The sequence below is a fragment of the Stomoxys calcitrans genome, chromosome 3 (genome assembly GCF_963082655.1).
Source record: "Stomoxys calcitrans chromosome 3, idStoCalc2.1, whole genome shotgun sequence".
In the NCBI taxonomy this organism is placed as follows: domain Eukaryota; kingdom Metazoa; phylum Arthropoda; class Insecta; order Diptera; family Muscidae; genus Stomoxys; species Stomoxys calcitrans.
In genome coordinates this window covers 121,404,953-121,412,467 of record NC_081554.1, presented here as the reverse complement: position 1 = coordinate 121,412,467, position 7,515 = coordinate 121,404,953, and positions in this window count along the sequence as shown.

The window sequence follows — 7,515 nt, the reverse complement described above, 5'->3', positions numbered from 1 at the left end:
TGGGTTTCGATTTGGGTTTTAAGTGACTCCTTTAGTATTTGGACCCAATTTGCATACCGCATTCGTAGTCTGCTCTCCAATGCCTTTCATTTGATAGCAATATTGTCCCGTTAGGTCAAAACGATTATATAGCCTATTGTTCCTTCCAGGCCAGCCTGCAAAATCTGTGAAAATTTCAAGAAAATCGGCTCAGTCGTTTTTGAGCCTATACGGAAAAAACAAACTTACAAACAGGCACAGATTCATTTGTATACTCTCCCCCATGGGATGGAATAAAGTATATATATTCTTGATTATCATGACATTTTAAGTCGATCTGGCTATTTCTGTCCGTCCGTCATTCTGTCGAAAGCACCCTAACTTTCGATGCTAGTCTCTTGACATTTTGCACAAATACTTCTTATTAGTGTAGGTTGGTTGGGATTGTAAATGGGTCAAATTGGTCTGCTTGATATAGCTGCCATATAAACCGATCTTATATCTACTTGAGCTGAAATTTTGCATGAGGTGTTTTGTTATGACTTCCAACATCTGTAGTAAGTATGATCTAAATCGGTCCATGACCTGATGATGCCATATAAAACGATCTCGGAGCGCGACGACTTCTAGAGGGTGCCCATGAACAGTTCACTAAGTCTCACATATCAGTAAGTGCAGTCCGATTCAAGTTAAAGCTCAATGATAAGGGGCCTCCTTTTGATAGCCGAGTCCGAACGGCGTGCCGCAGTGCAACACCTGTTTGGAGAAAAGTTTTACATGGCATAGTACCTTACAAATGCTGCCAGCATTAGGAGGGGAAACCAACCGCCAGTATTCGAACTCAGGTGTTCAGCGTCATAGGCGGACATGCTAACCTCTGCGCTACGGTGGACTCCGAAATTTTGGGTATAGTGTTTTGTTTTGTCTCGCAACAACTATATCATATCCTGATATATTGTAGCTCCCATATAAAACGATCTCCCGATCATGCTTCTTAAGCCTCTAGTGGGCGAAATTCTTATCCGATTTGGCTGAATTTTTGTACAACGACTTCTCCCATGACCATCAACATACGGTCTGAAACGGTCTATAGCCTGATATACCGATCCCATATAAACCGATCTCCCGAGTTTACTTCTTGAGCGCTTGAAGGGCCCAATTCTTATCCGAATTGGCTGGAATTTTACACAATGACTTCTACTTTGGTCTCCAATATTAAATTCAATTATGGTCCTAATCGGACCATCACTTGATATATCTTCAATAGCATAGCAATTATTATCAATTATCCTTTTTCCGTCTAAAAAGAGATACCTGGCAAGAAACTCGACAAATGCGATCCATGGTGGAGGGTTTATAAGATTCGACCCGTCCGAACTTAGCACTCATTTATTTGTAATATATATAGATTATCACCGGTATTCACAACACTTAATATAGATTTGAAATAGGTTTATTTGACAGATATCCTTTATAGAATAAAAAAAAATCAATACAAAATTAGTATCAGTTTATTGTTATTTCTCTGAGTGTAATTGATCATATGTTTCAATCATATGTTATTGCATTATCAAGTTGATGTCGACGGCTTATAGCAGACACCTCCGATCTTAAATAAGACAGCTGGTTATCCATCAAATTTTACCGTCTTTTTTTATACCCCACACAACTACTGCGGTATAGGATATTATAACTTGGTGCATTTGCTTGAACTCAGAATCACTTTTGATTCGATTTAGCTATGTCCATGTTAATATATGTACAAAGTACAAATCGTTCTATTCATCCAATCTTCTTCAAATTCGGCACATACATATGTTTTGGCCTAGAGATGAAGAAGAGGCCATCGTGGCGCAGAGGTTATCATATCTGCCTATGACGCCGAACGCCTAGGTTCAAATCCCGGATGTGAACATAAAAAAAATTGAGGTGGTTGTTCCTTTACATATACAGGCGACATTTGTAAGGTATCCAGCCTTGTTAAAACTTCTCTAACACGTGGTGTCAACAACAATATGGAAAGCATTTCCCATATGTTCATATACATTTTTGGCCAATTTTAGGGTTATACATTTTGTTAATTAGCATTAATATTGTTTTTGTAGGTTTAAAGATACCTCAATTTTTTTCTCTTTTAAATTGTGGTAGCTATTGGGTGCAGGAACTGACACATCGGCGGTGACATTTGGTCAAAGTCAGAGCTGAATTTTATTCTGACCAACACAGTGCAAATATATTTTGGAAGTTGTATTAATGGCTTCGAATGGTATACAACGGCAATGGCTCGTGCTGCTGCTCCGTGCTCCCAGATTCGTATTAATGACAAAAATACCATAGAATAGAAAATTCTAGCTCGAGTTAGGAAAGAGGTTTGGTAATGAAATTTGGATTGGCGTAAAGTAGACGACTGAAACCATTTTTTTCCGTCATGTTTTGGGGGAAAATTGGCTTGTCAAAAGTCAGAAATTTTTTCAAAAAAATCAATCTAAAAAATTTCTCAAAATTCTTAGGAGTTCAAAATTCCACAAAAAAAAAAAAATCAATGTATGGCAATAATCCTACTTCTTTTGACAGCAGGTTCTATTTTATGCTAAAATCATTAAATCGAGTTTTCTTAGCTAAATGGTCATAAAATGTTAAGAAAATGATTTTTTTTTTTTTGTTGTAGGGGCTTAGGAAATAAAAAGATTTTTTTTTCAAAAATTTTTAAAATTCAAAATATTTGAAAAAATTGCTACGTTAATATAAATTCTCTAAATTATGAATATACTTGCATATGCCCTGTCGTTTCGAAGCAACCGATGGTACACCCAATACCAAGGGGTAACTGTATCGCAATTTTAAAAGCTTTAGCCTCAATTTTAATGCCTAAATGTACGAATTGAAAAAAAACCTCTAAATAAATACTGTCAAGGTGTATCTGTATCGCAATTTTAAGATCTCTAGCTCCATCTGTAAATAAAGTACCATTTTTACATTTTAGTACTTAGATGTACAAATTTCAAAACAATCTTCTAGTTATCCGTTGCATACTGCCAAGATGTACCTGTATCCCTATGTTGCTCAGTCTGCTAAAAGCACCACTTTTTAGTACGAAAATGGACGAATATAAAAAAACTTTTTGACGCTCTGTAAACAGTACCTAAATGTAACTGTATTCCAAATTTCAGAGCTGTAGCTTAATCCGTAAAGAAGGTGCCTTATTGTACGTTTTAGTACCAAAATGTGCGAATATCAACAAAATCTTCTATTCGTCCGGTACATGCTGCCAGATGTGCCTGTGTCCCAGATCTGTAGCTCAATCAAATTTTAAATCTGTAGCACTTTTATTCCACTCCTGGTACGATTTCAACATTTCATATTTGGTACAGCTTATCGTAATATTTGTCAAGACATCCATCATTTTTAGCATTTTTTTTTTAATTTTACCCTTCTCCGTTCACTGTAAAAGTTGGTAAGCTATTTCATAATTTTTGGTATCAAAATTTATGATTTGTTAAAAATTACTTAGTCAGCTAACATATATTTCTTAGTAGAATCTATATATTAAATATCAGAGGTATAGTTCAATCCGTAAAAAAAGTATGAAATGGTACCAAATTCGGTACTAAACTTATGTTTCTTCCGTTTCCATTACTATTTTTCATATCTTTTCTATCTACCCCCTTAATTTCGCAACAATAATCATTTAAGCCAAATTTCGAAGTTCTAGGTCTACATGTTCGCCTTATGCGAAGTTCACCTATTTCGTACTATTTTTGATACTTTTTTGTTTCTTAATGTCCAAAAACTCTTTTGACATCCCAATTTTTTCATAGTGTACTTAAATTCTAAAATTGAAAGCTCTAGCTCAATTAACAAACAAGGTATCAAAAAGTACCAATTGCGGTACTAAACGTACCATTTTTCCCACTTACGGTACGGAAAACTTTTGTCGCCAAATGTTATTTTTTCCAGACGCTTTTTAATTTGAGCCCAAAATCGTAAATCTAGCCCCATCCGTTCGCGCTGGGTAAAAAGTCACCATTTCGTACTATTTAGTACCTAAACGTACGAATATCACAATACCCCGTCTTATCGTGAGTCTACGACCCAAGACCCACATTCGTGCCGAATTTTATGACTAGCTTTAGCCGTTTTGGGCTGGGCGTTGATCGTTCAGTCAAGTAATCAGCCAATTAGTCAATCACTCATCTCTTTTATATTAAGAGATAAAATTTCATCAAAATCGGACAACGGAATCGAGATCCCCTGGCTACGTCTCTGGTTTTGGTATATATGGGGTGCTGTTTCAACTAAAAGCTATTTTAACGGACAAATTCTGCGGCTTTCACTCTAATATCTGCTTAAAAATTTAACATAAATTTTCCGAACAGACAAACTATATTTGCTGCAATAGCAAACTAATTGTTCTGCTATGAAGGCATGCAAAGAAACTACAGCACTTTGCTTTTATAAATATAATTCTTATTTGTCATATTCACACAAGGAACTCATCGCAATAGTTAAATATATTATTGGAGAAACGGGCTCATTTAGACATTGGTACAAGACGTAGGGATTCTTTTTTACATTTTATCTGATGAAACTAAAAAAAATTATATTTTACTTAGTTCCAACTGTATACTAAAACACAGATTGGCCTGAGCCCCCTAGGATATGCAAATATGTTTTGGCTATGCTTCTCTTATAGTTTCACTTCACATACGTTTTCTAATATTTTCTAAGAGTTAATTTTCATGCATTATTTATACAATCTTTTATGACATCTGCAAAAGAGGTATACATATATTTATTTTTACCTCATCGATATGCTAAAAGCATTTCCTATCATAAATGTGTTGTTGTCTTTCGAAAATGAACATAGAAAATCTCGCATTTCTCTGCTTTTATGGAAAGTGTCCATAAAGTTTTTGCATAATGCAATTTGCTGAAAAGCCCCTTAAGCAATGAAAATGTAATGAGGACATATAAGAGGACATCTCCCATATCCTTAAATGTAATGCAATGTTGAAGCTTTTACCTGAGTCTATTTGCAAATTCATTTACTTTGAACTTATCAAAAAAAAAAAAATATGTGACAGATAATAATGTTAATATTTTATGCCGCTTCAAAACATTTTCCGAAAAGTATGCAAATGTGTACATTCATACATTTCCCATGAATCTTGTGGACATAAATAACAGGAAACAATTTCAGTAACATGACCTGATGAACGTTATTGGCATTTAAACCTGTATAAAGAAGTATGTGCAACAATTGAGTGTTAAGATCCTGCCTGTCCACGGTTAAGTAATCACCACTCGAAATTACGTTGCATACATATTGGCGCATTTTGAATTGTCTACTTCCATGCTGTTACAAAATATATTTTAATTCGAGTACAGCTTATGTCGCCATTTGTGTGTATGCATTTAGCAACAAAATAAACGGATTTCAGGATTATTACATAAAATCCAAAAGGAATATTCCTGCCCCGCATAACTATGAGGCAGTTTACCAACATCATTTGTTGTTGCATAGAGTACCAAACTTCGCAACATATGGGGGTAATGAAATTTTAATATGCACTTTGTTGACACATGACAGCATTAGCAAAAAATGTGTAGTTTGGCCAAACAATTACATCCACCTTGCACATCCTTAGGCTACGGGCTGTGTACTGAATCGCATGCATTTGCCTAAAGTTATGCTACAAATAATTTTGGGTAAAAGTGTCGTTAAATGTAGCCGTAATCATTAGGCGGGCGATTAGAGAACTCGTTATGTATTCTTCGTGCGGTTTGAATAGAAAGTTCCTAAATCGATTTTAAGAAAGGGGTTTTAAAGTACAAGCTACCCCCACAAGAAAGAATACTCATTTCTGTGGCGGACATAGTCTCACATATCTACCCATAATCGTGTAGCTTGTACTACATGGATTTTATCCCACATATTTGCAGGTATTTCGAGACATACCACTAGGCTTTTAATGTAGTTCACTTGTATGTTACTATGTTGCTCTTTCCAAAAAGTCATTTCCCTCTACATAAACATCGTCCACCCGTTTGCCTCTCAAAAGTTTCCAAATGACTGTCTTGTTGAAAGTCTGCAAATAGTTTTATGCGTTTAGAAAATATTTATAAATGTTCTGTAAAGCTTTTAGCAAGTCGAAAGTTGAATAATGCATAACCATTTCTATCTACTAGAAAATTTAGCTGACAATGTCCTTTTTTAATTTCTTCTGGCTCGACTATGAAATTTGGTTTATGTTCCATAATATATAGTTAAGGTTGTCTGAAAAAATACGATAAATTCGACTATTATGTTCCATGAAGACTTTCTTAATGAGTGTTTGACATACAGACGACCAGTTGGATACAACAAAATCTACCTGAATCATTTCTTTGTGGCTGCAAAATTAGATTTGTTATAAAATTGGACGCTGTTGAAAAGAACACGTTGCAAAACATGCACTAATGGTTTCACTATCATAAACAGGCGTTGTTGAAAATATTGACAACGTGCGAGTATTTTGTGAACGCGCGTTGTGAATTCTATGTACCGACCGTTTTGAACATAATCCCCACAAATTGTGCATGCATTCCAATCTTAAATTTAAATGACTCTTAACACATTATATGTGTAGAGGTTTCTATGGTGTAATGTGATAAGGCATTTGTAAACACACAATTATGGGATAGGTAAAACACAGATTAGATCCTGAGCAGTTTATAAAAGTTTTCTGCAATCTTTAAAAAAACTGTACACTGGGCGTTGCACTATGGAATAGAATAAAAAAAAAAATTGTAAAAATATGCCATTTGAGGACTGATAAGGATAAATCTTTTAAATTTGAAATTATTAGAGCTAATGTGCTATCGAGATCAATTTCAAGGCCTTATGTATTCAAGCGGTTCGTGGTAGGGACCTAAACTTTCGGGCACTTTCGACTTTTAAATTTTATTTTTTAAAATTTTCACTGAGATCGGCTTCGTAGTTTGCGATTTACGAAGGTAAGTGTTCGATTTTCATTTTGATGTCTGATTGGTGACAAAATTTACATCGACTTTGTCGCGGTATGTGAAAATATCCGATAATTCAGTTAAAAGTTATTTTGTAAAACAGATGAGTTTTAAGTGAAATTAAAAAAAAAATAGAAAAACTCCTCGATTTCTCAAAACGCAAAGCCCAGATCCCCCATTAAGACTTACGTTTTTTTCACTATTTTTTTTTTAATTATTTGCACCAAACAATATTTGTAGCATCCACAGAAAATTTACTAAAAAATTCGTAGTTGGAAACTATCTTTGCCTATCTTTGTCTCTGACACCAAGTTTCGAGATGTTTTTTACCTCTTGATCTTTCCGTCGTGCTCTTGGTTGTCCCGGTTTACGTGTATATTGTTACCGTAGTCGCCTTCAAAAGATTTCTTCGCTGGAGCTTCTTCATTCATTCTGACAACATTACCTAACCAATGCTACCGTTGTCGTTTGATACGTTAAATTATCCTAACGTAGTCATACAGTTCATGGTTCCTACGACGCTGCTACTCT